Source organism: Humulus lupulus, chromosome 3 (genome assembly GCF_963169125.1).
Source record: "Humulus lupulus chromosome 3, drHumLupu1.1, whole genome shotgun sequence".
Classification (NCBI taxonomy): domain Eukaryota; kingdom Viridiplantae; phylum Streptophyta; class Magnoliopsida; order Rosales; family Cannabaceae; genus Humulus; species Humulus lupulus.
Window position 1 is genome coordinate 211,765,458 of NC_084795.1, and position 23,730 is coordinate 211,789,187.

The window sequence follows — 23,730 nt, forward strand, 5'->3', positions numbered from 1 at the left end:
AGAACGTGATAAAAAAGTGCATGAAAACCTTTGAATCAGTCACGGACCGAGGCTGTTTTCTATGAGAAAGTTTGTGTTCATGATGAGAGAGAAAAGTAGGATGAAAATGAAGGAGAAGACGACAGTTCCTTTATATAGTTGAGGAGAGAGGTGATGCCAACATGCCTTGTGTGTATGGGAAATCATACAAACCATCAGTTTCTCTTGGAAAAAATATGTAATCATGGTATTGGTTTTTGATCATGTGATTGACAGTGCAGATATATTTCAATGCAATAATAACAATTATTAAAGCATAAGAACGAATCACTCTAGGAACCATAACTAGAATTAGATCTTTCTCATGCCCATGAATCTGAATAATATATAAAATTACAAATACCTTATAGATGTAGAACACGTGTAGATCAAATAACGTCTTAGCCTCCTAACCCACCATCTTCCATACTATGGCTCACACAAAGAGAAAAATACAGGTGGATGTCTATGGTTTTTGGTAGGATACACAAGAACACACTTTTGAATCTCAACACATGATAGAGTGTTCTTCTCACAATTCAGAGAGAACAACATTTTCTATTTTTCACTCTTGGAAAAATATAACGTGAAATGCATCTGATGTCTCTCCTTAGTTTTTCTTGATGTTATATTCTATTAATATAACAATAGAAATAAGATCTACCCCTAATCACATTGGGCCTCCATTTGGACTGTGGTTGGCGCCAACTACACAACTTTGGAACCTATGTTATTTTATCTCTATAAAATATTATTTGTTGAGACATTATCATATTATTTAATGTAGAATACAATTATACCACAAATTAAATATGATTAAATTAATTTTACAAAATTATCAATGTAATTTTATTTTCCATGAAATATTATTTCATAAATAATATTTTGAATATTATTTCACAAATAATATTATTTTGTGAGATTAAAAATAATACTTTATCATTTTTAATTATTTCCTTTTAATACAAAAATGCCACATTTGTGTTATCGAGCTAGTACGGGGACAGTATGGACCCATAGTTCTAAATTCCAATAATTAAATTAATTTTACTAACTCTTAGTTCCATTAATTAATTTATTAACTATGAATTATTGCACTAGAAATTCAAAGTTGAACAATCAAAACTATAGTCCTATATTATGAGAAGCTATAACTATAAAATCACCCAATGATTTAGTTATTTCATGAGTTATGACCATCTGCTAGTTGATCATAATTAAAGATAGGTCTTAATATCTGTTAACCTCTCTAATTATGTCTTTATCAATTAGTTCCATCGATCCTCTAATGAACATTATTCTATAAATTTAATTATAGAATGAAATTTTAGTTCTTTAACAGAAATTGAGCGCTCTATGTTCAAGTCCCGAATTAACACTAAAAGGAACAACTAATCTGCTTTCATTTATGTAAGGAGCAGATTCCATATCAGTGAAGTATGTTCCCAGCCATTTGTAGTTCTATGACTCCAAGATATCATAAATTTGGTAGTAGAAATATTGAACCTTACCCGATATGTCAATAGTCATAAAAGCACAAATAGGAGTTCATTACTCACTACAGGAATTAGGTCAAGTCCCAAACGACCATCGATTGATGAATGTTAAACTTCTATATTTTAACGTAGATTATTAGAAGTTCTTTCTTTCATCGTCTCCCAATCCAATACAATCTATATTGTATACAGTACCTCTATGTCTTTGTGTCGCTACACTCAACAATCTGGATAAACTATTCCATCTTAAATAGAAGATAGACTGTACTCATAATCTTTATTAAATAAAGCTCCCACATTATTTAGCGATTAAAGACAATTTTTTTATTATTATCTTGAATCTGTATATCCTATTGGAATCAAATTATGTTTGTAATAAACTAGCATATAGTCTCTTGTTCTCCTAAGATACTTGTGAATGTGTTTTACTTCTTTCTAGTAATCGAATGCAGGATTTGACTGGTACCTAATAACTATACCCACAACGTAGCAAATGTCAGGTCTGGTATATAATATTGGATAGATTAAGCTTCCTACTATGGAGGCATAAGGTATCCGTCTCGTTTCCTCTTCCTCTTGGGGTGTCTTAGGACATTGGTTCTTGGAAAGGTGAACACCATGACGAGATGGGAGGTTTCCCTTCTCGAAGTTCTATATCACATACTTTGGAAGTATTTTATCTAAATAAGATGTTTGAGACAATGCCAACAACTTCTTCTTGCGGTCACAAATTAATCGTATCTCAAGAACATAGCTAGCCTCTCCCAAATGTTTCATTTAGAATTTGTTGGCTAGCCACTCTTACGTGAGAGAATTTATTCATAGCATTCCCAATGAGTAATATACCATCTTTGTATAAAACTCGAAAGACCACTTTGTCCTTGGGATTTGCTTGTATACACAAGGTTGATCGACATTTTGATCAAAACCATATGATTTAACAGCTTGGTCAAATCTTATATTCCATGATCTAGTCGCTTGCTTAAGTCTATAGAGGGACCTTTGCAGTTTGCAAACCTTTTTCCTGTTTCCTTGTTCTATCAAACCCTCTAGTTGTACATTAAATATACTTTCATCAAGGTGGAGTACATCGACTCCATCTTGAGTTTCACAGCTTGAAGCCATTGTTCCTTATCAGGATCATTCATCGCTTCACTAAAATTCAACGGGTCATCAACATTGTCATCAGATGTTACAACTTGTCCTTTTTCAAATTTCAGTGTAACGAATAAGTTGTCGAACAACTCCCCCGCTATGACAGACTACTGTAGTATCATGGTTTGGCATTGTGTTCTGTTCTGTTTCAATTACTAGTGTTGGTTGTGGTATGATTTTATCACCAAGTAACTACTTGAGTACAACCTTACTTCGAGATTTGAAGTCCCTCGTATAATCTTTTTCCATAAAAGTAGCATTTTTCGATAAAACTATTTTCTTTTATGTCGGACTATAGAAGTAACCTTCTCTAGTGCCTTTGGGGTATCTAACAAATAAACATACTTTAGATCTAGGTTCTAACTTCCTGGTCTTAGCTTTTAGTGCATGTGTTTTACATCCCCATATACACACATGCCTCAGACTAGGTTTGCGTCCTGTCCATATTTCTGAGGGTGTCTAAGCTACAGACTTAGATGTAACTAGGTTTAAGATGTATGCAGCTGTTTGTAAAGCATATCCCCAAAATGATAGGGGCAACGATGAGTAACTAAACATTGATCTCTTCATGTCCAGCAAAATCTTATTCCTCCTTTATGCAACACTATTTTGTTGTGGAGTACCTGGTACAGTGAGTTGTGAAACAATTTCATGCTCTATAAAGAAAACTTCTAATTCCTTGTCAAGGGATTCCCCGTCTTGATCTGATCGTAGCATTTTAAGGGTTTTGCCTAACTGATTTTCAGCTTCGGCTGAGAATTTTTGAACATTTGAAAAGTTTTATATTTCCTTTGAATTAGGTATACGTAACTGTATCTTGAGTAGTCTTTAATGAAGGTGAATAATACTCATAACCACCTTGAGCTTGTACATTTATTGGACTACAAATGTGAGGGTGAATTAACATGAGAGGTTCTTTGGCTCTAACACCTTTAGAGGAGAAAGCTCTTTTGGTCATTTTTCCTTCTAAACAAGATTCACAAACTTGTAGAGTTCTTAAATTTAACTCATTCAGAGGCCCATCCTTAAATAGTCTTTGAATCCTGTCTAAGTTAATATGACATAGTCTTAAGTTCCAAAGATACATATCATGTAGAGGTACTTTTTTTCAACTTGGCTTTGGTTGTTAAATTTTAACATTTCAGTATTGAGTAGTGAAGACATTTAAGATCTTATCACATATAGACATTCCTCTGGATTTCCGTGACAAACATGCAAACAATTTCTTGAAATAATAATAGAATTATTATTAAAAGAAATGTAATAGCATTGTTCTTAACATTTTGAAACAAAAAATAAATTCCTTTTGAAATAAGGAATAAAATAGATGTCTTTTAGAAATAAAAATTTATTTTTTGTAAAATATATTTTCGCTTCTCCCACTGCTCTGGCTTAAACAAAAGCCCTGGTCCCCACACTCAATGTGAACTACCCTTCTTGGAGATCTCTCCACGAGCTACGCATTTGCAAATAAGAAAAGACAAGATTAGTGGCTCCTGAATTAACTATCAAGGTAGAACAATTATTTTCCACTAAACAAGCCTAAGTGTCTAGTAAATCAGATTTACTTTCCTTCTTGTTGTTTAACTCCTCGATGTTCCTTTTATAGTTCCTCTTACAATGCCCATATGTACGATAATGGGAACAATTCTCATTGTAGTTGGAGTGGGCAAATTCTTTGCCCTTACCTTTCTTAATGCTAGGCTTATGAGTTGTGTGCCCGGTCATTGGCAATAGATTCTTGTTACTTTTCCACCTTTTAATACTACCATTTAATAATGGACATACGTGAGTTTCCTCCAGTGATTGTATTACTGTAATTAAACAAAAGAAGAATAATAAATACAACCATACACTTATACACCACAAATCATAGTATTCGTACAATAAAATAAAAATAAACATGATTCATGCTTACAAAAACCTATTCATATAAGTACAATGATGAGATAACCTGTTGGGAATTGTGCCCTTAAAGCAATTGTAGTGGACAATGGTTTCCATGAAATTAATGAACGAATTGAATTATTGTATATATGTAGCTTATGTACTATATTATTGTTAATTATATTAAGTAAATATCATAAAATTCCCAAGTTCATCTATGTGGTCTCAATCTCATATTGGTATGAGAGGATCGAGATTGATATAATGAACTTAAATAGTTCGCAGTAAAATAAAGTTATGGAATCTTTAGATTAATTATGGCTAGTAAGATCCACTAGTATTATGAATACATGTGACCTAGATCTAGATTACTAGTGTAGTAAGACACTTTAGTGGAGGTATTTTGAAAACACATCAGCTGATGATTATATACAAACTGATCTTAATCCTAAAGTTACTATGAACTCCTATATATGTCACTTGATACTTTGATTCATGCGTTATGTTTTGTCAGAATGATCAGGCTAAGAACTATTGTTTTGGGAACTCAATGATGTATATGGTTGGGGACATAGCTTAATAGATATGGAATCTATACCTTTTTCTAGATTGAGTGATGATTCCCTATTGTGTTGACTTTTGAAGCTGAAATGGTTATTGACATCAAATTCATAATCAGATTATGAATTAACATTCACTATTAAAGTCGATGGTACATTAGAAATCAAGAAATAATTAAAAGAGTAAATGGTAATTTTATTCCCACTTAATTATGAATCATCAGCTGGTGGGCTATTATCATGCAGTTTGGTGTAATCTTACCCTTCCTAAGCATAGATTCCTTCTTTGGCAGGTGTTCAATGCTCAGCTACTCACCAGGGACAACTTAATCCGGTTTCACATTCAGGTGACAAACCTGTTTTTTCCGGTCTGTGGGAGTCACTTTGAGAGTCACCCTCTCCTCTTCTTTGATTGCTGCCTCTCTAAGCAGATACTCAATATCATTTTTGACTGGCTTGGATTCATAGCTTGGCCTAGTGACTTCAGTAGCTGGGGTGTCTAGCTTGCTAGAGCTCGGCATGGAGCAATTGCTTCAATTATGAACTTGGTTGTGGCAGCTGTTATTTACAGCATATGGAGGAACAGAAATAGGTGTTTTTTTATGGTTATTTGTTGACAGCTGATCGCCTAGCTAAGGAAGTTATGAACATAGTTAAATATAGACTTTACTTAGTTAATAATAGGAAGATTTCAGTTCAAGAGCAGATTTTTATAAGGAAACTTCAATGTAATTAAGAGAGTGGATCTTCTGATTTTTTAGTTGGTTGTACAGAATGACTGTTCTTGAGTGCTTGGAACTTTAGTTGTAATGGCTGTTTTTTCAATGAAGTTCATTTTCTTCTTGATCAAAAAAAAAATTATGAATCATCAATAGAGGATTATTTTGTATGTAGTGATTATATCAATGGACCCTTTATGGTTATAATAAAGAACTCGGTAAATATATGTCTTTAATTCTAAAGAGTTCAGTCTCATATTTATAGTGGAATAATCATGTGATTAATAAATATGATTATTGAATCAAGGAGTTTTGGTTAATAATCTTTTATTTATTGGAGCTTGAAATTATTGGTCCATAGGTCCCCGGGGCAGCTCTATCAACACTAATCATGGTAGAGGTTGATACAAGGGTTAAACTGTGAATGGGCTATTTGAGAGAATATTTATTCTTCGGGATAAATATTCAATTATGTGATAATTGAAGTTGCACAATATATTATTGCGTTTGTGCAATTTTCGCAATTGTGTAGAAATAGAATAAATTGATTTTAACCAATTATTTTATTTAAGTGTCAATAAATAAATATGGAGAGTCAAAATTTGGTTTTGATTGTTATATTTATTTAATTAATAATAAGATAATAATGGAAATTGAAATTTTGAATTTTGAATTTTGAATTTTGAAATTTAAGTTGTTATCTTTTTATTAAAAAAATGATACCTTATTTGAATATCTAATTATTAATTAATTAAAATAAAAACACATGAAAAAATCAAAATTTTATTTTTCAGAGATAGGCCACACGCATAGGGCTTGGACTGCTCTATGTGTGTGGCACTTCTAATGTTATCAGAAGTTTGTTTTTTTTTTATTTTAATTAATTAATAAAACATTTTGCAATGGAATGTTAGACTTTGTCTTTTATTATTATTATTATTATTATTATTATTATTATTATTATTAAAAGATGATTGATTTTTCTTTATTATTATTATGGTAATAATGTCTATATATTCTATATGATAAAAAATAAAAACAACAAGTCATAACAAGTTTTTACAGAGAAGAAACTATCATCTTTTTCACAAAGAAATAACATTTTCTCTCTAGCCTATAATGAAAAGACTCATGTGTTGACTATACTTTTGATTCACAAAATTGATCCTTGTTCTCTATGTGTCCACCCACATCTTGAGGTGTAGAGAACGTCTTGGAAGATCTAGGTATGAGTACTTCAGCAAGGATAGGAAGATCGAAACATATACGAAAAGATTCAAGGATTCTTGATAGGCTACAAGAAGTAAATCGTTTTGTATTATTTTTCATATTCATATTATATATTGATTAACATATTTCATATTAAAAGATCCTCAAATAAAGTTGTTTATAAGAAAACAGTTTGTTGTATATCATTACTGCAACTTTCGTTGTGCACTAGGAACCGTTCCTAACATAACCAACACAAATAAGTGTCATTGATAAGATAGGTCAAATACTTTCAAGTTAAAACGGGACACTCTCAATTGTTATTATATAAAAATATCTGATATTTTTATAATAAACAATTACTGTTATTTTGGTCAAATATATATCTAGCTAGGGTAGATATATTTTTCATGAGTGTAACCTACTATTTTAGATTTCTTGATTTAACCCATGAATGTCGTAGATAGGATAGGACAAACATGGAATACATATGAAAACCCTATCGCAAAGAGGTCTACCTATTAAAATCCTAGCCAAAACACCTTCCGATAGGGAGGACGAAAGCAAAGTCGTCTCGAGGCCCTGACTAGAACCAACATTTTTCAACCAATATTAAAGATCGTAGGTTATAGTGCCTTATAACCTTCTCCCACTCACTATTTTAGAAATAAAAAGTTTCTATTAAACTATCTCATATTTTAATTACTAAGTGATTATTGCCAATGTTTAACTATTAAATCTAAATCGCTTATGTAAATCCAAATTTTAACTTATAAAATTCAAAGATTATCAAACTTAGAATATTACTAACAATTTCTAATTAATTCTAAACTATGTTTTTCCTAGGTATTAAACTCATTAGTAACCCTTAAACATATAAAAGTAATATAGACATGCTATTAATGTGACATTACCCAATTAACTACTTAAATTTAATTCACATTATTTGTGTCCATTTATGGTAGAATTAAACACTATACTACTTTTCTATCCTAAGAGACATGTTAATTATAAAATTAACATTCATACACAACATGTCATTTGAATGATGCAATTAGTGGGCATTCTTATTCTATATGGCATGTGAAGTGATTATATCAACATGTTACCAATCATACAATATAATTAAACATTAAGGTATTGACCAAGTTCTCTTTGTGAAACAAAATTACAAAAATACTCCAAGGCATTCCTTTGGTTTCAAAGCTTCTTGTAAACTCCATGGGTTTCGTCCTTTGTAGTGGGCCTTGGGAATTGTGTACTTAAACCCTAACCCTAGGTTCTAAATGAGATGAACTAATTTCTAAAATTAGGATTTTATAAAAAATTTGTAAACTTTTGTTATTAAAATAATAATTTCATAAATTATTAATTAATAACTATTGGAAAGTTGTTACCCTTTATTAAATAATAATTTCATAACTTATTAATTAATAATTAAAAGTTTCCAAAACTATTATCAAATTTTTTAGAAAAATAATTCATAATTGTTTTTATTTATAATGAATAGATTCTTAAACTATTATTATAATTATAATTATTGGGATTATAATTACTCAAATTATATTTGATTAATAATTAATTAGTTTCTATAAACTAAATTTTTGACTACATTTAAAAATAATTAATTATTTGTTAAAAAAAATCATTTCTCTAAATAAAAATAAATTATTAATCTCATTAGTTCTTAATCCAATATTTGATTTCAATAAATCAAATATTTTTCATTAAGAAATGAAAACTAATAATTTTGTTTCATAAATAATGTATTTGACTAATTTAATTGTCAAATGTTCCCAATAATAAAATTAAGAAAAATTAGCAATTCACTTTCTTAATTTTGAATTAAGACATTAAATGTCTTGTTTCCCAAAATTATCAATTAACAATTTAATTGGCAATAAAACAATTAATTCAACAATTTAATTAATATAGTTAAATTTTTAAATTTTAGTTTACTTAATTAATAAGATAATTAATTAATTAAAATTTGAATTTGGTAACTATCACTAACTTCCCACATATTAAGGAGGAGAATTTTCTTTTTATTTCTTAAACTAAAACATTTGGTCATTCAACTAACAACACAAATATTTAGGAAAAGTTACAATATTCACGGTAATGTTAAAAAAATATTGTTTTTTACGGTAAACTAAAATAATTACACATTTACCTTAAAATTTGTTCTTACTTCCCGTATAACACTTCTCTTCTCCTCAAAATTTATTTAACCAATCCTCAAACTAATATATTATTTATATCTAAATAGATGTCTATATGTATATATATATATAATACTGGCCATTTATAAACTGCAAAATATATATATATATATATATTTATGCATATATATATATATGATATCACACTATTCTTTTTCCATTATGTACACTTTTTTTTTCTTTTGTCTTTTTTTCGTCAGTAATTTTAGTTCATCTCCATATATTTTTTATGCTAATAATAATAATTAAATATAGGGTTTTCACTTTTCTTTTGCTCTCCATTAATATTACTTTTTATAATTAATTTTTTTATCCTATTTTTATTTAAATTGATATAAATGATCTTTCAATTTTATTATATATATATATTCATAAATTTTTGTAACATATATTAATGGTAGTAGGAAAGATAGTGATAAAAAATATTATATTGTTTTGAAAATCATAGCTAGTCAAATCTGAACATTCAATGTTAAACTAAAATCTTAATCTAGTCAAAGTTTAAGCTTTGTTGCAAAAATATATTTTAAAGTTAAAAAATTAGTTTTGTAAATTTTTGTAACAATCATGTTAAATAAATTTATAAATATTTATGTAAATGTTAGTTACAAAAATAAACTTCTTGATTGTGAAATTAGTTTTGCAAACTGTTGTTACAAAAATATAAAACTTGTTTACAAAAATTATTGTAATTCACTAACTGCATTGTAAAATCCTTTTTTGGCTAAACTTTAATTTAGACAAAATATTTTAAATGTTTAAAGAAAAATTAGTAGCATATTTCCATATTGATTTTCGGATTAATTAGCAATATTTTCAGCTGATTTTGTAATGTGAAAATATCTTTAAGTGTGAAAATATTTGTTGCCTTATTTATCACAAATAATCAATTTTTGGTAAAAATATATTGTGCAAATATCTTGAGATTATTTTCAGGGATTATGCGAGATTATGTCTATTATGGAATTAAGTTGGTGTCGAAAATGAACATGGTCAAAAGAAATGACCATGTTCGTTCTGCCAGATGAGACTGACTACGTTGTTGACTCATCAGTTTCCTTTTCCGTCGACACAGAATGCATCTGGCTGGCTTATTTCCTTAATCAAAGGAACTCGCAAATTGATTTCAAAGATACCAGAAAATGATGGCATTGGATGATTTTCCTGCCTATAAATACCTTGCCAAACCCTTTGGAATTTTCACCTCTTCCATTTTGAATATTTGTAAACATTACATTATTTTGAAGAGTGTTTTTATTTGTAGAGATTAAGTTTGTTCATCTTAATCTTTGTGAGAGTGTTGAGTGTACTTGTGGAGATCTATCTAGTCCATTGTAAACAGATAGTGTCTATTGTGAACGTGTTCATAAGGATCTTCGGGAGAGGATTCTATCTAAGTCTCACTTCGGGAGGAAGTGTGTACTCGCTATTCTTTGAAGGGAGTTCAAGAGAATCAGCGTTTCATCAAATCAGATTCGTAGAGAAGAGTACAACAAGATTGCGGAAATAGTTTAAGAGGAAGTCTTACATTGTTTAAGTCAATGCTTTTGTACACATTGTTTCTTTACTAATTGATTTATTCTCTAGGCGTGGCCCCAAGGAGTAGGTTATCCGAAAGGGTTTATGAACCTTGTAAAAATTTTGTGTGTTCTTTATTTTTGCACTGTCTATTTATTGTGTTCAGTTTCTGTCGTGACAAGTTCGGATTTTGTCCCGACAGAATTGCTATCTGTGTAATCAGTTAATTACCATTCCGCATTTTAATTAATTCATGGTTTAATTAATTTGGTAATTACTAAAAACAGAATTTCAATTGGTATCAGAGCGGGTCACTAAACTCTTAGTGCGATCTTGTATTCTTCCCGTTTGTTTTGTGCCTTGTGAAATGTCTTTCTTTGCAGAAGGTGGATCTATAACTCGTCCTCCTTTATTGAATGATTCCAACTATCCTTATTGGAAGGTTAGGATGAGAGCCTTTATTAAATCTCAAGAAGAAAAGGCGTGGAGATCAATCTTAACCAGTTGGACACCTCCATCTGAATCCGATGATATCACAAAGGTAAAATCTGAAATTAACTAGACCGATGCTGAAGATAAATTGTCCCGTTATAACAACAAAGCCTTGCATGCTATCTTTAATGGCGTTGGCGAAGGTTACATAAAATTAATATCTTCGTGTGAATCTGCCAAAGAAGCTTGGGAAATCCTTCAAACTCAATTTGAAGGAACTGCTGATGTAAAACGTTCTAGGCTTGTTATGTTAACTACTAGATTTGAAAATCATAGAATGACAGAGACTGAGTCTCTCACAAAATTCTATGAAAGACTGTCTGATATAGCTAATGAATATTTTTCCTTGGGAGAAAAATTGTAAAATAATGTGTTAGTTCGAAAAATTGTTAGAGTGCTTCCTGATAGGTTTCAAATAAAGCTCACAGCAATTGAAGAAGCAAAAGATCTCGACACAATGAAAGAAGAGGAATTGATGGGTTCATTGCGAACGTTTGAACTCAATCAACAAATTCGCCAAAAGGAAAATCCAAGTGCTCCCAAAGAAAAATCAGTTGCTCTCAAATCATCAAAAATAAAAGATTCAGATGAAAATGATGGTGAAGACTAAATGGCTCTACTGACCAAAAAATTTCAAAAATTCATGAAAAAGAGTGGTAACAAAAAATCCTCGTTCAAATCTTCCAAAGGTAATCAATTTTCTAGACCTTTTGACAATAACAATAAAAGAGGCGTGCAATGCAGGGAATGTGAAGGATTTGGTCATATTCAATCTGAATGTGCCAACACACTGAAGAAAAATAAAAAGGTAATGGCAGCTACTTGGAGTGATCAAGACTCTGAAAGTAGTGATGAGGAAGATACCTTGAATCTTGCTTTAACCTCTGTTGTTTCTGGATTAACATTGAATTTGTAGGATAATAAAAGGGTTGTTTGTCTGAACAACACAATTCAGGAAGATAATCCTGAATGTGAATCCAGTGAATCTGATCTAGATGAGGATTCCCTAAAAGAATCATATAAAGATATGTATGATCAATGGTTAATGGTTTGTTCTGATAATCGCTTAATGGCAAGCAATAATAAATTCTTACAAAAAAAGAATGATGATCTTGTAAACACTGTGAAGAATCTTGAAGAAAAAATTATTGCAAAAGATTGTGAAATTAAGAGATTATCAAATGAAATTAACCACGTGGTTAAAGGTGTTAAAATGCTTAATCCAAATTCCAAAATTTTGGATGATGTTATTGGTGTAGGACAAAAAGCTGGTAATTTTTCTGGATTAGGATCTGATGGTTTCAAATCAAAAGGAAAAACCATTTTTGTGAAATCTGGCACACATTCTGTTGCATCCGCTAACGTCTCTGCAGGTACATCTCAAACTGTTGATTCGACAAAAAGCAAATATGTTTCCACATCTGTTAAACAGACCAATTTTCTCAAAAGAACCATCCCAGATCGGTTCATTCCAATATGTCATTTTTGTGGAGTGAACGGGCACATCCGGCCCAAATGTTTTACTATGATGAATTTTTTTATAAACAATTATTTAAATCATTATAGTAAAACAAAACATATTGTCAGAAAACCTTCAAAAAGTGTTTGGGTTGAAAAAGCAAGAACAAATTGTCTTGCTGCTTTTACTTGTCATAAATCTCGTGCCTCTAACTCTTGGTATTTTGATAGTGGATGTTCTAGACATATGACAGGTGATGCAAATATACTCACCAATTTCAAATCTATGAAATGTGGTGCAGTAACCTTTGGTCATGGTATGTCAGGTAATATTATTGGAAAAGGCACTCTAAGTCTTGATGGATTACCAAAATTGAGAAATGTTTTACTTTTTGAAGGACTTAAGGCTAATTTAATTAGTATAAGTCAGATTTGTGATCAAGGCTTCACAGTAAATTTTTCTCGTGATGATTGCAATGTTGTTGATCAAAATGGCGTGAGTGTATTGAAAGGATATTGATCCATTGATAATTGCTATACTCTTTCTCCAACTCTCACATGTCACTCGGCTATAAGTAATACCACTGATTTATGACATGAGAAACTGGGTCATATAAATTTCAAAAGTTTAAAAAAGATTGCAAGTGCAGGGTTAGTTCGTGGGTTACCCAAATTGGGTAGAGAATCTGCAAGTAAATGTGAACCTTGTCAGTTAGGGAAAAAATTAAAAAACTCCCACACAACTGTCACGGGAATCAATACTTCAAAAGTTCTTGAACTTTTGCACATGGATCTCATGGGTCCCATTCATGTTGAAAGTATTAATGGAAAAAGGTATATCTTTGTGTGTGTTGATGATTTTTCTCGTTTTACTTAGGTTGACTTCTTAAGGGAAAAATCAGACATGTTTGATGCCTTCAAAAATCTATACATTAAATTAAGAGTTGAAAAAGATTGCAATATAGGTAAGATTGTGAGAATTAGAAGTGATCATGGTAAAGAATTTGAGAATACGGTTTATGATGATTTCTGTAAATCTCTAGGGATTTCCCATGATTTCTCAGCTCCCAAGACTCCTGAACAAAATGGGGTTGTTGAGAGAAAAAATAGAACCTAGCAGGAGATGGCCAGAGTAATGCTAAACAGTCAGAAACTCTCCAAACGATTGTGGGCAGAAGCAATATTCACTGCTTGCTATACAATCAATCGAGTATTTCTTAGGCCAGGTACTTTCAAAACACCCTACAAAATTTGGAAAGGTAAAAAGCCCAATGTAAGTTATGTTCATGTTTTTGGATGCATATCCTATATTCTTAGAGATCGTGAGAATATTGGTAAATTTGATTCAAAAAGTGATATAGGAGCGTTTCTTGGATATTCTATGAATAGTAGAGTTTGTCGTGTTTATAACATGAGAACTCAAACTGTTATGGAATCATCCAATGTTGTTGTCGATGATTTAAAAGATTTTTCTGAATATTCCAATGAAGAAGAAATTGATAGGTTTATTGCCGAAACCTCTCAGACAGAATCTCCTGCATTGAAAATAGGTGATGTTGTGACCTCTCATATCGAATCTGTTGCAACAAAAGCTGAATCTGTTCCAGCATCATCTGGTCGATCAACAAAGGAAGGGCAAGAAATCATCACAGATTCAATACAGAGAGAACCCTCTGCCAGAATAAAAAAGAATCATCCTTCAGATCTCATTCTTGGTGATATTGAAGAAAGCATGGTAACAAGAAAAAGGTATGTGAATTTGGTTCAATTCGTTTGCTTTACATCCAGCTTTGAACCAAAACACATGAAAGAAGTCTTGAATGATGAGTCATGGATAAAAGCAATGCAAGAAGAATTGGAACAATTCACAAGAAATGAGGTATGGACTCTTGTTCCAAGACCAAATCATACAAATGTTATTGGTACCAAATGGATCTTCAAAAATAAAACCGATGAATTTGGTACAATAATAAGAAATAAAGCTAGGCTAGTTGCTCAGGGGTATACTCAAATTTAAGGAGTTGATTTCGATGAAACTTGTGCCCCTGTCGCAAGACTTGAGTCAATAAGATTGCTATTGGTTGTTGCATGTATTGTTGGATTCAAATTATTTCAAATGGATGTTAAATCTGCATTTTTAAATGGAATTTTGAATGAAGAAGCATTTGTTGAACAACCAAAAGGATTTGAAGATCCACATAATCCTAATCATGTTTTTCAACTTAAAAAGGCTCTCTATGGTCTAAAACAAGCTCCTAGAGCTTGTTATGAAAGATTGACTCAATTCCTTGTTTTGAATGGGTACAAAAGAGGAGGAGTAGATAAAACTCTTTTCATCAAAAATGTTGATTCTGATATTGTTATTGCTCAAATCTATGTTGATGATATTGTTTTTGGCTCTACTTCTAACACTTTAGTGCAGGAATTTGTCAAACAAATGACAGATGAGTTTGAAATGAGCATGGTAGGTGAGTTAACCTATTTCCTAGGTCTACAAGTCAAACAGTCAGAAGATGGAACCTTCATTTCTCAAAGTAAGTATGCAAAAAATCTGGTCAAGAAATTTGGGATGGAGACTGCTAAACACGCCAAAACACCCATGGGAACCATAGTCAAACTAACCAAGGATGAAAATGGTGTTAAAGTAGATCCAACTTTGTACAGAAGCATGATTGGAAGTCTTCTGTATCTCACAGCCAGCCGTCCTAATATAAGCTACAGTGTGGGGGTATGTGCTCGATATCAAGGGGATCCTATGGAATCACATGTGATAGATGTAAAGTGAATCATTCGTTATGTAAATGGTACTCAAGATTATGGAATTTGGTACTTAAAGGAAACAAACTCTAACCTTGTTTGTTTTAGTGATGTTGATTGGGCAGGCAATGCAGATGACCGAAAAAGTACAAGTGATGGATGTTTTTTTCTGGGAAACAATCTGGTTTCTTGGCATAGCAAGAAACAAAATTCAATCTCCCTGTCAACTGCTGAGGCCGAGTACATAGCTGCAGGAAGCTGTTGTATGCAATTATTATGGATGAAACAAATGATGACAGATTATGGGTTTGATCTTAAAACCTTGACTATTTTCTGTGATAACACTAGTGCTATTAATATCTCAAAAAATCATGTTCAACACTCTCGCACTAAAAACATTGACATTCGTCATCATTTTATTAGGGAACTCGTTGAAAATAAAACTTTGATCTTAGAATATATTTAGACTGACAAACAGATTGCATATATTTTTACAAAAGCCCTTGATATACAGTCAGGTTTGATTCCCTCAGGAAATCCTTGAGGGTTTGTTCCAATTAATTTGTTTTGTGTTGTACCTTATCCATGTGCTTGAAAAAGTTGTGTGATGTCTTCTTGTCCTTGATCACTGAAAAAGTCTCAATCATTATGTCAAAATATATTTTTACTTCAGGTTAGAAATTATAGTTAATATATTTCATGCTAATTTTTTTTTAATAAAACTCAAAACAAATAGTCCCTCCAATTAATATTACTTCAAATCAATCTGTGTTTTTGTGTATGAGCATTTGATCCTTGAAAAGTATTTCAAGCTCCATCTTAGAATAAAGCTACCTACACTGTTGTATAAATTGCTAACTTTGAGTAAGTTGGAACTATGTAACTAACAATTATGTAGAAGATACTCTACCGCTATTAAATACAGCCTTCAGTGTAGTGTGAAAGCGTCTAATTTGGGTACTCATTGAGAAAAAGGCTAAAAAATTGCCACATAGGGCAATGTCCCTGAAAAAGGCTAAAATTTCCATACAGGGCAATAATCTCTGCTTTCACAATCACACACAAATGCTTAAAACATACTGTTGGACAAAATTTGTAAGTCTCATACACACTGATTGATTTGAGTAAAATATTTTTTGTGACAGGAGTAATTGTTTTGTGATATTTTATTTTGAAAAATAAAAGCATGATTTATATTAAATATACTTTCTAACCTTATAGTAAAAATTTGTTTTGAAATAATGATTGTTTCTTTTTCCACATGCAAGGGCACGAAGACTTTGAGCACTAATAAAAAATGGGATATTTTTTCTTTGGTACATTCGGTTATATTACTTAATATAAAAAAAATAATATATATATTTCTTTTTGAGGGAAATCGAATCTGAGTGTGTCAAAAAGGGTATGTTGTATCATGTTTGTTTTTGTCTTTATCTTATATTTTATTAAGATCAAAAGTTTCATTTTTTGGCTTGTTTCCCAATTTTGTGTCGTGCACTATTGTTGGCAGTTATTATTGAGATATTTAGTATGTACTTTCCAAAAGTGTTTATTCCATTTAATTTTCAAATAAAGGAATAAAAGATCAAATCCCTATCTTTCCCTTTCTTTATATTCGGATATCCTTGGGCCCAATATCTCAACCGTCTCCATCCTTCAATTTTTTCTGGTTCCTTATTTTTCCCTTGACAGTTTTCTCTCATTCTCGTGCAACCATGGTGAGAACCAGAGGAAGTGGCTCTCGGTCTGTCAAGGCAGTGGCTGGTTCGTTGACTGCATCTCCATCCTTCACCAAGAAAAAGGCTCAGAAGAGTACCTTGCCTCATCCCAACCTCATTGACGGTTCCATCACCACGAGCAAAGCCGTGGTCATTCCGGACCTTGAAGCCACCAAAGTTCCGTCTGGACCTCCTTCATTGGTGACTTCGCTCGCCTCTGTCCCTGGGTCTTCCAAAAGGGGCCGAGCTTCTCCATCAGATGATGTCTCTGATCATGACCGTGATACTGCCAAACCCCATTCTGATTCCTCAAAGTCACCTGATGTGCTTGCACCCAAGAAGAAAAGCAAAGGATGGTTCCAGGTCTCATCTTCTCGAAAATCTCCAAGTTCCAAAGGGCCTAATCCTTCTGATTCCACGCCAAAGGCTTTGTCTCTCGTGGGTTCCACTCCACGTTCCAAGTTTCGGTCGAAGGTAAAGAAAATTCCTCCTCCTTGTTCTTCTTCTGAATCTGACCCTTCTTCAGATTGTGTTCCCTCTGATGAAGATCCCCTTGAAGAAGATCCCTCTCTTGAAGAAAATGTTGACTCAGAAGAAGAATCTGACCCATCAAAGGACCCTCCTATTTCTCCAAAGGGCAAGAAATCTGTGAAAATTCTTGAGATTCGCACCACGTCTCTTATGGGTCCCAAAGTCTCTCCAGGTTCTTCCTTTAAGGCTCACTCTTTGAATTTTTGTTTCAATGAAAATGAGAAAAATATGAAGCATTATGTGCATCGTGATTTTATCTGTGAGAAATTTTTTTCTTTTTCTGCCCATAGAGTGTTTGGGGTCATTAAAAATATTGAGGATCGGGGGTGGTTAGGTTCTTTAACCGGGTTGGATGGTTTTGTTCCTCGAGTTGTTCAAGAATTCTATGCTAATCTCAATGATGATCTGTTTGATAGAAAGTCTTTTATGTTTGGTCAAGTTTATGTTCGGGGGCATTGGTATTTGTTTAGTGTTGCTGAAATTGCCAAGGTTCTCAATTTGCCCCCTACTGTTGACAATGTTGCTGTGGATTTCAACAAAGATACGGTGCTATCGGAGTTGGTGGGACAGAATATGGTTTGGGAACCTCACTCAGTACTCAAAGTGACCGACCTTACTCATTACTATGCCGTGCTTCACAAATTTTCCACCAACAACTGGATTCCCACCACTCATACCTCCACAATTACTTTTGACACGGCTTTCTTTCTGTACAAAGTCAGAACTGGTCTCCAAGTTGATCTTGCCACTCTCATTTTTGACCAGGTCACTGCCTTAGGAAATGCCAAAAAGAAAGGCCAATATTTGGTGTTTCCTCATTTGATCTACAAGTTACTTGATTCTCAAAAGTCTCTTCGATTGGAATATGAAATCTTGACTCCTCCCACTGCTGGTGCAGACTACAAACTCAAGAAGGAACCATCATCCGTTAAGGCAACTAAAGGGATTGCTCTCAAGGCTGGCGATGCTGATTCTGTTGCTACTGAACTCGCTGGTGTCAAGGCCACTCTGGAATCTATTCAAACAGAAGTGTTCAGTCTCAAGAGTTGTCTCTCGTCCATGATGTCTCACTTTGCAGCGGGTCCTTCCAAATGAGTCCATTTGGTTTTATTTTGTTTTGCTTTTTTCGTTTTCAATAAATTGTAAAAGAACGTTGTTTTAGTGTCTTTTTGTTTTTGTTACTCCTTTGGCTTATTGCTAGACAACAAGGGGGAGTAAACGGTTCATTTTGATCAGTTTATCTTGTTTTATGCTTTTGATCTTTGTTACATTTGAGATGCTTTTCGTAGGGGGAGTCATGCTATAATTTTTTGATCCTTGTTACATTTGAGATGATTTTCGCAGGGGGAGTAATCTATTGCTATTTGCTCTAACCTGTTTTGTCTTTGCAGGATCTTTCAAAATGAACACTTAAAATATTCTTGTCTATCAAGTTGCCAAAGGGTAAGATTGTAAAATCTTTTTTTTCCTAAACTTTAATTTAGACAAAATATTTTAAATATTTAAAGAAAAATTAGTAGCATATCTCCATATCGATTTTCGGATTAATTAGCAATATTTTCAGCTAATTTTGTAATGTGAAAATATCTTTAAGTGTGAAAATATTTGTTGCATTATTTATCACAAATAATCAATTTTTGTTAAAAATATATTGTGCAAATATCTTGAGATTATTTTCAGGGATTATGTCTATTCTGGAATTAAGTTGGTATCGAAAATGAACATGGTCAAAAGAAATGACCATGTTCGTTCTGTCAAATGAGACTGACTACATTGCTGATTCATCAGTTTCATTTTTCGTCGACACAGAATACATCTGGCTGGCTGATTTCCTTAATCAAAGGAATTTGCAAATTGATTTCAAAGATACCAGAAAATGATGGCCTTGGACGATTTCCCTGCCTATAAATACCTTGCCAAAGCCTTTGGAATTTTCACCTCTTTCATTTTGAATATTTGTAACCATTATGTTATTTTGAAGAGTGTGTTTATTTGTAGAGATTAAGTTTGTTCACCTTAATCTTTGTTAGAGTGCTGAGTGTACTTGTGGATATCTATCTAGTCCATTGTAAACAGATAGTGTCTATTATGAACGTGTTCATAAGGATCTTCGGGAGAGGATTCTATCTAAGTCTCACTTCGGGATGAAGTGTGCACTCGCTATTCTTTGAAGGGAGTTCAAGAGAATCAGCGTTTCATCAAATCAGATTCGTAGAGAAGAGTACAACAAGATTGCGGAAATAGTTTAAGAGGAAGTCTTACATTGTTTAAGTCAATGCTTTTGTACACATTGTTTCTTTACTAATTGATTTATTCTCTAGGCGTGGCCCCAAGGAGTAGGTTATCCGAAAGGGTTTCTGAATCTTGTAAAAATTCGGTGTGTTCTTTATTTTTGTACTTTCTATTTATTGTGTTAAGTTTCTGTCGCGACAAGTTCGGATTCTGTCCCGACAGAACTGCTTTCTGTGTAATCAGTTAATTACCATTCCACATTTTAATTAATTTGGTAATTACTAAAAACGGAATTTCATGCATTTATATATATATATATATATATATAATAAAGTGTTTTATAAATAATGAATATCTTAAATTTATATTTTTAAGTTGTATAATATAAATTTGATGGTTCCTGTAATTTTTTGGTACAATATTGTAACATATGGAAAAATATAATATTTTAAAGTAAATTTTGGTTACAATTTCTTAACTATAAATTATTTTTGTAAATGTTAGTTACAAAAATATCTTTCCTAGTTATGAATCTAATTTTGTAAACTATTGTTACAAAAATAAAAAATTAGTTACGAATTTGTTCGTAAGTTTTATGTACAAAAAACTACAATTCTAAAACTGATTTTTGTAAATAGTATTTACAAACATGTAACAGATATTTACAATTTTGTAACTGATATTTACAAGTTTGTAAACGTTGATCACAAAAAATTATATTTTATCACTTTTATTTACGATTTAAAAGTCACTCCGTATTTACGCTTTACCCACTCCATGTTTCTATCAAAAAAATCCGTATTTTTGTAATCCACCGTATTTTTTATATTTTTTTTAACTTTTAGTGCATTTTTGTAGATTTCCCAAATATAATATTATAATATTTATTTATTTAAAATAAATAATTAATCTTATTAATTAAATCATCAAAACAAACTTCCTTTGATGTGTGCACTGATGACAATGATGTTTAATACACTTAATGCGCATATATGGTTGATCAGATCAAGTTGATAAATTGATCATATCAAATTGATCAATATGTAACATCATAAAATACCAAAGCACCAAAACTGGTTAATTAACAAGTCATGCGTGATTTATATGCTCTTTTATGATCAAATCATTATGAAGCAAACATGATCTTTAATTAATGAATTCATACAACCAGCCGTTTGGTTCTTTGAATACCACTTGATTCAATACATTGATGAACAATTGATCAATATATGTACATCACTGATTGCACACCATGGTAGACGATCAAATCGATTGAATGAATCTCTTGATAAACAATTGTAATCACAATTTAAGCACTACGGCAATTATAAAAACATTAAACAATTTTATCAGTTTTCATCATTCAATCTTATTTGAATAACACCTCATTCTAAAAACATAACTCAAAATCTGAAAAACTATAAATTTAAGAGAAATTATAGTAAATGGCTTAAAATAAAGGCATCAAGAAGCTAATATCCTCATTTTTTAAATTGTAGATAAATAACCCTTTTATATTGTTGACTACCTAAAGTGCAATTTTTTATAATTTATTTTTTTATTTAGGACTGTATGACTTTAATATAGTGGTATATGTATATTAGTTTTGTTTAATTAGTTTTTATTTTAAAGTTATATTGATTTTTTAAGTTTTTTATAGGTTGTTAGTATATTATTTTCCAATTAGTGTATATGTTTTTTGTGATATTTAGTTTCTATTTTATTATACATAGTGGTAGTATATAATTGTGTATCATGGTATATATATTTTAATGGTAGTATATAATTTTGTTAGCATAGTATATACATTTTTTAGTAATAATTTTGTATGTTTTGATGGTATATTATTTTTCAACTCAGTATTTATACTTTGTGGTATGGTATATTATTCGACAATCCATAAAAAACGAAAAAAAAAATCAAAATAACTTTAAAATAAAAACTAATATACATATACTATAATATTAAAATATTTAGTAATATGTGATATTAATGAGATGATTGGGCTATTTTACTACAAAATTAAAAACATGGACATTTATTTACTTTTACACATCATTAAGGGTCATTTTGCACCATGCCCCTAAATTTAAAGAATTACAAAGAACATATATCTAATAAAAAAAACAAGGGTGTACATTGAATCTAATTCAAAAATTAAGAACAAAACAAAAAACAAAGATAATCATATAGTTAACGACCAATCATTTTCATCACATCCATTAAACATATTCAAAATATATAAGAAATAAGAACAACCCTTAAGCCCACTCATAAAATATGTGCTCTACGTGTTCATACATTCAAAATAAAACACATATGAGATTCTTGACACATGATCTCAACCATGGCTCTGGTACCAATTGATGGTATTTGATCATGTGATTGATAGTGCACCGAAGCATAAGATAATATTTCAATGCAATAAATAACAATTATTAAAGTATAAGAACGAATCACTCTAGGAACCATAACTAGAATGAGAAATTTCTCATGCACATGAATCTGAATTTTATAGAAAATTACAAATACCTTATAGATGCAGAACACATGTATATCAAATAGCGTCTTAGCCTTCTAACCCGCCATCTTCCATACTATGGCTCGCACAAAGAGAATGAGATAGATGAATGTCTATGCTATTTGATATGATACACAAGAACACACTTGGAATCTCAACACATGAGAGGGTGTTCTTCTCACAATTCAGAGAGAACAATGTTCTCCATTTTTCTCTCTTGGCAAAATATAACCTGAAATGCATCTGATGTCTCTCCATAGTTTTTTTTGATGTTATATTCTAATACTATAACAATAGAAATAAGACCTAGCCCTAATCACATTGGGCCTATGCATGGGCCACAATCCATTTTCACTGTGGTTGGTGCCAACTACAGAGCTTTGGCCCATGTGGTATTTTATCTCTACAAAATTATATTTGTTGGACATTTATCATATTATTTTATATAGTATACAATTATACCACAAAATTAAATATGAAATATTATTTCATAAATAATATCTTGAATATTATTTCACAAATAATAATACTTTGTGAGATTAAAAATAATAATTTATTATTTTTAATTATTTCCTTTTAATATCAAAATCCTACCTTTTTGTTATCAAGCTAGTACAAGGACGGTATGGACCCATAGTTCGAAACTCCAATAATTAAATTAATTTCACTAACTCTTAGTTCCATTAATTAATTTATAAACAATGAATTATTCCACTAGAAATTCATAGTTGAACTCTTAAAACTATATTCTCATATTATTAGAAGCTATAACTATAAGGTCGTTCATTGATTTAGTCATTGCATTAGTTATGACCCTCTGCTAGTTGTTCATAATTAAAGATATGTCTTAATGTCTATTAACCTCTCTAATTATGTCTTTATCAATTAGTTCCATTGATCCTCTAATGAACATTATTCGATAAATTTAATTATAGAATGAAATTTCAGTTCTTTACAGAAATTGAGCGCTCTATGTAAAAGTCCCGAATCAACACTAAAAGGAACAACTAATCTGCTTTCATTTAAGTAAGGAGCAGATTCCATATATGTGAAGTATGTTCCCAGCCACTTGTAGTTCTATGACTCCAAGATATCAGAAATTTAGTTGTAGAAATATTGAACCTTACCCGATAAGTCAAAAGTCATAAAAGCACAAATAGGAGTGCATTACTCACTTCAGGATTTAGATCAAGTCTCAAACGACCATCGATTGATGAATGTTGAACTTCTATATTTT